At 29.2% G+C, this 7,248-nt stretch overlaps 1 long non-coding RNA gene across 1 annotated transcript; it reads right to left on the minus strand.

Moving 5' to 3' along the window:
- Nucleotides 1-232: 232 nt before the first annotated feature.
- On the minus strand, nt 233-5,197 carry LOC103310578. Its single transcript, XR_003840008.1, has 6 exons — nt 4,836-5,197; nt 4,485-4,681; nt 3,553-3,731; nt 2,135-2,364; nt 1,924-2,066; nt 233-792 (listed from the first exon to the last, which is right to left on the minus strand). It is a non-coding gene; the product is annotated as an uncharacterized LOC103310578 (long non-coding RNA).
- Between the last annotated feature and the right edge of the window lie 2,051 nt (nt 5,198-7,248).

Consider the following 7,248-nt stretch of genomic DNA (forward strand, 5'->3'; position numbering starts at 1 on the left):
ATAGAAGAAATGAATATTATGTCAACAATAGATTCAGAACCAACAGAATTTTTATTTTTAATTATTCGAAAATTATTCAAATAATATTTTAATCGGATAATAATGTTTGAAAATTATTCAAATACATTTTTAATCGTATAATTGTAAAAAATTCATCCGAATAATAATTTATTCGAATAAAATTTTATCTAAATTATCATCTAAATAAAATGTTATTCGAATAACACCCTACTCTGTCAACAGGGTTTAAGGGTTATTATTTAAAGTGAAAAAAAAATATCAAACATTTCAAAAGATCTTGAACTAATTACTGTAAGCACCTCTTACTCGGTTCTGATGAAATCTGTAATAGGTTAGTTGCTGGGTCTACCCAAATTGAATTACAATTTACCATAGTAGGTCAACACGAAAATAACCTGATGCAATAAAATAAATACAATGCATAAATGCAAGATAAATTAATCAAAATAGAACCATACACTTTCACCAGTCTGTCTGGGCTACTACAAATTATTTGTGGCATAATGATACATTGCTGTTTCTTACAAAATCACCACCTAAAAATACCATAATATAATATTGAAATTACAATAACAATAAATTCATATTTATGAAAAATACATACATTAAAATACATACCTTAAAAACTTTAAGGTTCACCAATTACTTTTTTCTGATGTGTACTCTATGGATACCATGGCAAACATACTTTTCATTTAATTTAGGCTAACTATCATAATATTATCTACAACCAAATTCATGTTGTACTGAATTGATTAAACATTATGATACCTTCAACAAATAAATACAATTAAATTAATATATAATAAACTATAATAATAAAAGATAAATTACTCAAACTTTTTAGGGCCAGTCATACAGATTTGTATGTTGTACCACACATCTTAAACTAATTTATGGATTCAAACAAAATTTGCTTTGTAAAACAATATTCAAATTTTGTTTGAATCCATAAAATAGTTTTAAGATGTGTGGTACAACATACAATATTGTTTTACAGAGCTATGAATTATAGTCAATACCATTATGTGTGAAAGTTTCTAGATTAGGTATTAATGAATAACAAGTTAAAAATTAAGTTAATATCAACTAGGTTGAGTACCTCGTTATAATTTTTTTTGGAACTAACTTTAAATTTACTTCTATAATATGATATTACACATACATTTAACTTAAAGTTAATTTTAAACAGAAGTATAACTTACTTTAAGGTTTAACATATTACCCTTATTTATATAAAAGTAACAAGTCAAATTGTATCTATTAAATATCTTAGTTAATTCTTTTATCCATTTTGTTTGACTTTATATGAAGTTATAAATATATATATATATATATATATATGAGTTGACTTAACTTATTTTTTCCTATATCAACTTGATTTAACAAGTTAAGCCACTTTGTTAACTTGCCCAGCACTGAACAGTTTATTAATTTATCTTTATAATAACCCTGTAAGCGACTGTAGCAATAAGTGTTCTAAAACCGTGCTATTGATTTCTAACTAAATTTAATCAGCTGTTAATAACTATTTTATTATTCAAAAAGTAATATAATTATATTTGTTTACCACCTAGCACGCTTATTGTGGTTTTTTGTGAAACATGTTATTCAAATATACTATCTTTAAGTTACCACTATTGAGTAGAGATGTTCCGGGTACCTGGCAATTACTCAAAAGCCGGGTACTCGATATCATATTTAAGACTCGGCTCTTACTCGGTACCCGGCGTAATACCTTCATTTTTACCCGGCCCTTACTCAGTACCCAGCGAAATACTACATTTTTACTCGACTCACACCCAATGGCAAACGCTGATAATCTATTTATAAATATATGCATACCTATAATTAATATAACGGGAAAAATCTAAAATTCTAGGGTAATAAATTATAATTTACTTTGGTACGTATTGGAATAGCTGAACCGAATTACAATAGCCAGTTGATTATAAACAAATCATGTTTTTATCCAGTATCTATCCAGTACCGTTCATAGAAACTCATTAAATCTTCCAGCTGATCTCCCAAGTTATAGTCGGCAACTGAAATTAAAAAAAAATAATACATAATTATACAAATTCTAAAGAATCATCTAACGTATGGGACAAACTTTGTCTATATCAGCTGGTTGTCGTTGTCTTATTTGGAATGTAATATCCATGCACATTGTTCTTATACAAGTGTACATTAATTTCTTGAATGAATGCATTGTTGGTGAAGACAATGCCAAAAAATTTTAGACTTCCATCCTCCCTTAATATCTCTACATACCTTGGTAAAATGTGATCGTTGCACTATTCACGCCCCATTTCTATCGGACGGTCCACTTCTATCGCTATTCTGGAACATATTTGTAATTATTAATTACATTTATTATATTTAAATATAAACATATTTACTCAGTCATATATTTTTTGTTAAGCAGCTTACAGATGCGTCTCCTACTCAAATATGTTCTGTGGAACAATATTCTCCACATTACCTATTTCCTCGGTCTATTCATGAAACCTCACAATGTCACTGAATGACTAACCATTACAGGTCATATAACTTGATAAAAATTTGAATTGAAGTATAGATAATTTTTAATGAGTATTTCATTTCAATGGGGCCTGCAATACTTGTATTATATTTTTATATTTTGTAAATACTATTAAGAAATTAATTGAATTTAAAAAGCAATATAGCAAAAAAAGAAAAATTGTATTTATAATTTAAATTAATGGACTCTATCAATAAATTAGACCCAGGCATCAATATTTCAAAGTAGGGTTTTGAATATTGGTTTTAACATTACCATAGATTATAAAAATATTCTATTTTTTGTTACTATGCGCTTTTATTGTACACCGTCACTTTGTATGGTGTCACTACTGGGTTATCTCCCTTGAGACTTAAGACTCACTAAAGTATATTTTTCTGTAATTATAAAACATAATTATTATGCAAAACTGTATAGACTGTAGATTCTCTTCAAATAAAAAAAAATAATATACAATTAAATTAGGTTTCCCTTTGAACATTTTACCAGAATTTTTAAATAAGTACCTACTTATTATTAAAATCTAAATATTTTATTTAAAAGTTATAACTTTTTTAATTTATAAGATTTACTTAAAAAAATTTAAAAAAAAATAGACCCGTTGAATTCATTGAATGTTTTTACACTCAAAAGTTTTTTTTAAATTCAGTTTTACAAATTGGGTATTTTGAAATTTTCAAAACAGATTTAAAATTTTTTATTTTCAGTATTAATAAATAAAAATAAAAATGTTATATTATATGTGTAGAGCACAAGTCAATAAATTATATAGAAAAAAAAACAGAATAAGAGTTTTAATTACTTGGGTTCCATATTACTTTTATATGTTTTTTTATTATTTATTTGGGCACATAGCATAATAAGTGCGATTAGTAGGAGTGATATGACGTAAAGCAGTTATACTAAATTGTATTTTATAATTTTATATATTTTTTTACAAGATTATATTTTATATAATATGTCATTTTTTTTGTTAATATACTAACCTTTTGAATTACTAACAGATTATTTCCTTTATTGGAATGCTGGTAATGGACAAATCCTCATTTAGCAATATTGATGGTTGATAGTCCTCAGAGTCCTGGAATTTCTCTGGTTGGAGGTTCCGGAGGCGGTTTGATTACTAGATCATCGGCAGGTTCTGTCGCATTGTCATTTACATTGTCTATAATTTAAAAATTAGGATAGAATTAGTACATTAGAATATAAAACAATTTGTTTGATAATTATAGTTAACTGAATGCATGGATAAATATTTGACTACAGTAGGTACACAAATTATTCAAGAATTTAAAAACCATAAATTAACAACATAAATATATAATTAAATAAAACTAATGCAATTATTCGCCAAATTCTGATAGTAAGAAAACGACAGTATTGACACAATACTGTATATACTGTATATATAGGTAGAAAGGCAGTCTTTGAATGAGTATAGAAGCTGCCTGAGAAGTAAGGCCCTAATTTTCTCCCTCATGTTTAATATTTGTCACTGCCCACTGATCTCAAACTTTTCTCATTATGGGCATTACAATTTACTTAATGCAGGGCATACATTAGGACAATTAAACCAAAATCCGATAATTTAATTTACCTAATATTATGATGTTACATAATTTATAACTATTTAATTTATTGTCAATGATATAGGTACCTAACCTATCTAATGAATTTTACATTTTCAATAACAAAAATATTTTGTCTTTCCAATAGTTTTGACTACCTAATACCTTTTAGTATTGACGGGTCTGCGTTCAATAATTTTGAATTGTTTTTAAATTGTTGGATTGAAAGAACTTAATAATTTCCAATTCCAGCACTGAAGACAATATAGATACGTTCATACTTAGGTACAAAAGATATATCTATTCAGAACAATAAAAATAGCAGTAAAAATTATTTCCAAGGTACTTACCAAAGAGTTGGTTTAAAAAACTGTGCCTTCTGGAACATGATTTCTATGTTGGCATTTCCAGAAAAATAAAATTGTATTAACTTGAGGAGGTACGTGATTATGTTTTCATGTAGATTCTATCGCGACGCACCAATTAAAAGCCGCTGCACTGAACGACAACGAAGGGACGTTTTGCCTAACAACAGACCGCGTCACAACTGAAAGCACAAGGTACCAAATGTACTAGAGGTATCCAAAGTTCAGCACTCCAGTGAACCGTCATAGACGTCGACTCGTTGGAATCGAGTTAATTTTTAATCAAAATTCTACGACTAAATATTAAATATGCATATGAAATAATACAGGACATACCTAGATTAAAATGGGGTACACGGTCGGACACATGTTGCTCCGAGGCCCGAGCACGTCGTCGTGTTTCTCGTTTGCCGAGTACCGACAAGCGACAAGCCCAGCCGGTGCTGCAGCAGCTGTCCGGCGCCTGGCTACAAGTTAGTTGAATATCGAAATCATTTTACAATATTATGTACCTATATATTTTAATACATATTAATACTTAATAGGTATAAGTTCAATCGAAGTTCACAACTCAACTTTACTACTGCCCGTGTCGTGTTTTTATCTGTATATCAAAATGCAATACATTGATAAGAATATTGTAGGCACCTGACGATGACATTTCATAATTTTCATTACTTATCATTTTTCACGGATGAACCGAACGAATTGTTCGCATCCGTATAATATAAAATAATAATATCCTATAATATTGTTTCTTTATCAGCAATTATTTAATATTTTCTGTTGAAATATACAATTAATATTAGTACTTAGTAGTCAGCCTTGACACGTGTGTACAATTTAGTATCCAGTTATACGAGCGTAAGACTCACTCTCTGTACGGATGTAACATGACCTCGGTTGTGCATATATACTATAGGGCCTTTGAAGTACCTATGTAAGAATCACTTGACAGTCACCGTCGTACAGTGCGTATACGGTGTGTGTGTACAGTCACGTTAAATTGTCCAGTTGTACGTTATTATATATTATACTTATACATAATCATATTGTCGTGCGGTGGCGCCGAACCTATAACCCAAGAGAGGCGACCGCCCCCCTTTTTTTTCGGTGGGTGGGGTCGTGGGAGTCCGTAGGTACCCCAGCAAACTACTTACGAATTATGTTCCTAATAAGCTATTAATGTATACATATGCAGCACTGAAGCAAGCGTAAACGGAGGTGGTGGTCCGTATAACTTTTTACTTGCACCCCCCCCCCCCCTTTTAAAATATAGTTCGGCGCCACTGGGTCCCGAATAACAATTTATGGGGGTGGTAGACCTATTAACTTGCTGATTCAAAAAAAATTTTATTCGTTTCGCTCGAAAATTTTATATAATTTTGCATTACAATTAATGTTAGAATTTTAAAAACATATTACATACAGCTTTATTTAAGGGCTAGTGTAGCGTGGAATGGTTGGCCGTAGTGACTAATGTCACTAGCACCCGGATGGGTGATCACTCTGGTTTATAGCGACGAATCCTCACCCCACATACACACGTGTTCCTCAACCAAACAAAAGTACTTCCCCCCCACGAAATGCTAATGGCCATAGTTTCCGATAGTGAAGAGTTTAAGACCAATAAAAGAAAAAAATAGCATTACTTTAGATTCTGAGCGGAGCGATTCATTGATTTTATAATGATGTATGTTTTTTTATTTTTTTATTATTTTTTTTTTTTTGTCATCACTTTTTAAGACAGTAAAAATGCTTAGAATTTCTTTAAAACTATCTTTTCTGATGGGAAAGTGAATCTAGTGGTACTCCGGAGGGTTAAAAGTAAAAAAATCCGAGAAAAACAAAACAATTTAAGGAAAAACGTGAATGTTAACGCAAAATCAGTTTTCGACAAAATCGATCTTGGTTTTTGGTGTAACTTTAAAACAAATGACTATAGATACATGTATTCTTCACTGAATGTATTAATATTAGCATTTTTTTACACCATAACATTTTAAAAATATGTTGACTTGTTTTGTCTTGTTTACGGATATTTTCAGATTCCAATTTCTTTATTATTTTTTATTAAATCAATTAAATTGTATTCGTTGGGCCGAAAAGCGTGAAAATTTAATACAATGCTCAAAATATTTTGTTACAACAGCAGTTAAAAATATTTAAAATACATGGGCACAAATTTTTTGTAAGCAATTTAAGGTCAAATTTTGACAAAATATATCAAATTAAAAATTAAAAAATGTATAAAAGGATTATTTTTTTATAGCTAAGGATTGAAAATGTAAAACAAGGTTCCACGTAATTAAGTTATTCTGTAGGTAACCGAAAAATGAAAATAATATTTAAAAAAACAGTTTTTTCATAGTTATTTTATGTTCAAATTTGGACAAAATTAGATATTTAAACGAAGAAAAATGATTTTAGTTTTGTGTGGGAATAATTTTCATTTTTATTGTCAATATTCATTATTATTAAAATAGCATATATATGCTAATATGTTAAGACTTATGAATAATATGAAAAAAAAACATATATGAAATACGAGTATTATAATTATAGAGTTGATGTCTATACAGTACCTACAGAACAAGATGTTACCACTATTACTCTCGCACTTACCTTAGAACTTAGAAGAATAGTGGAATAGATGACAACATATTGTCAACTGACTACTGCGAAAGTTAAAATTGAAAATATACCAAGAATAATTCAATGGAATACCTATACGGGCTACGGGTTACGC

This window comes from Acyrthosiphon pisum, unplaced genomic scaffold (genome assembly GCF_005508785.2).
Source record: "Acyrthosiphon pisum isolate AL4f unplaced genomic scaffold, pea_aphid_22Mar2018_4r6ur Scaffold_20630;HRSCAF=21657, whole genome shotgun sequence".
In the NCBI taxonomy this organism is placed as follows: domain Eukaryota; kingdom Metazoa; phylum Arthropoda; class Insecta; order Hemiptera; family Aphididae; genus Acyrthosiphon; species Acyrthosiphon pisum.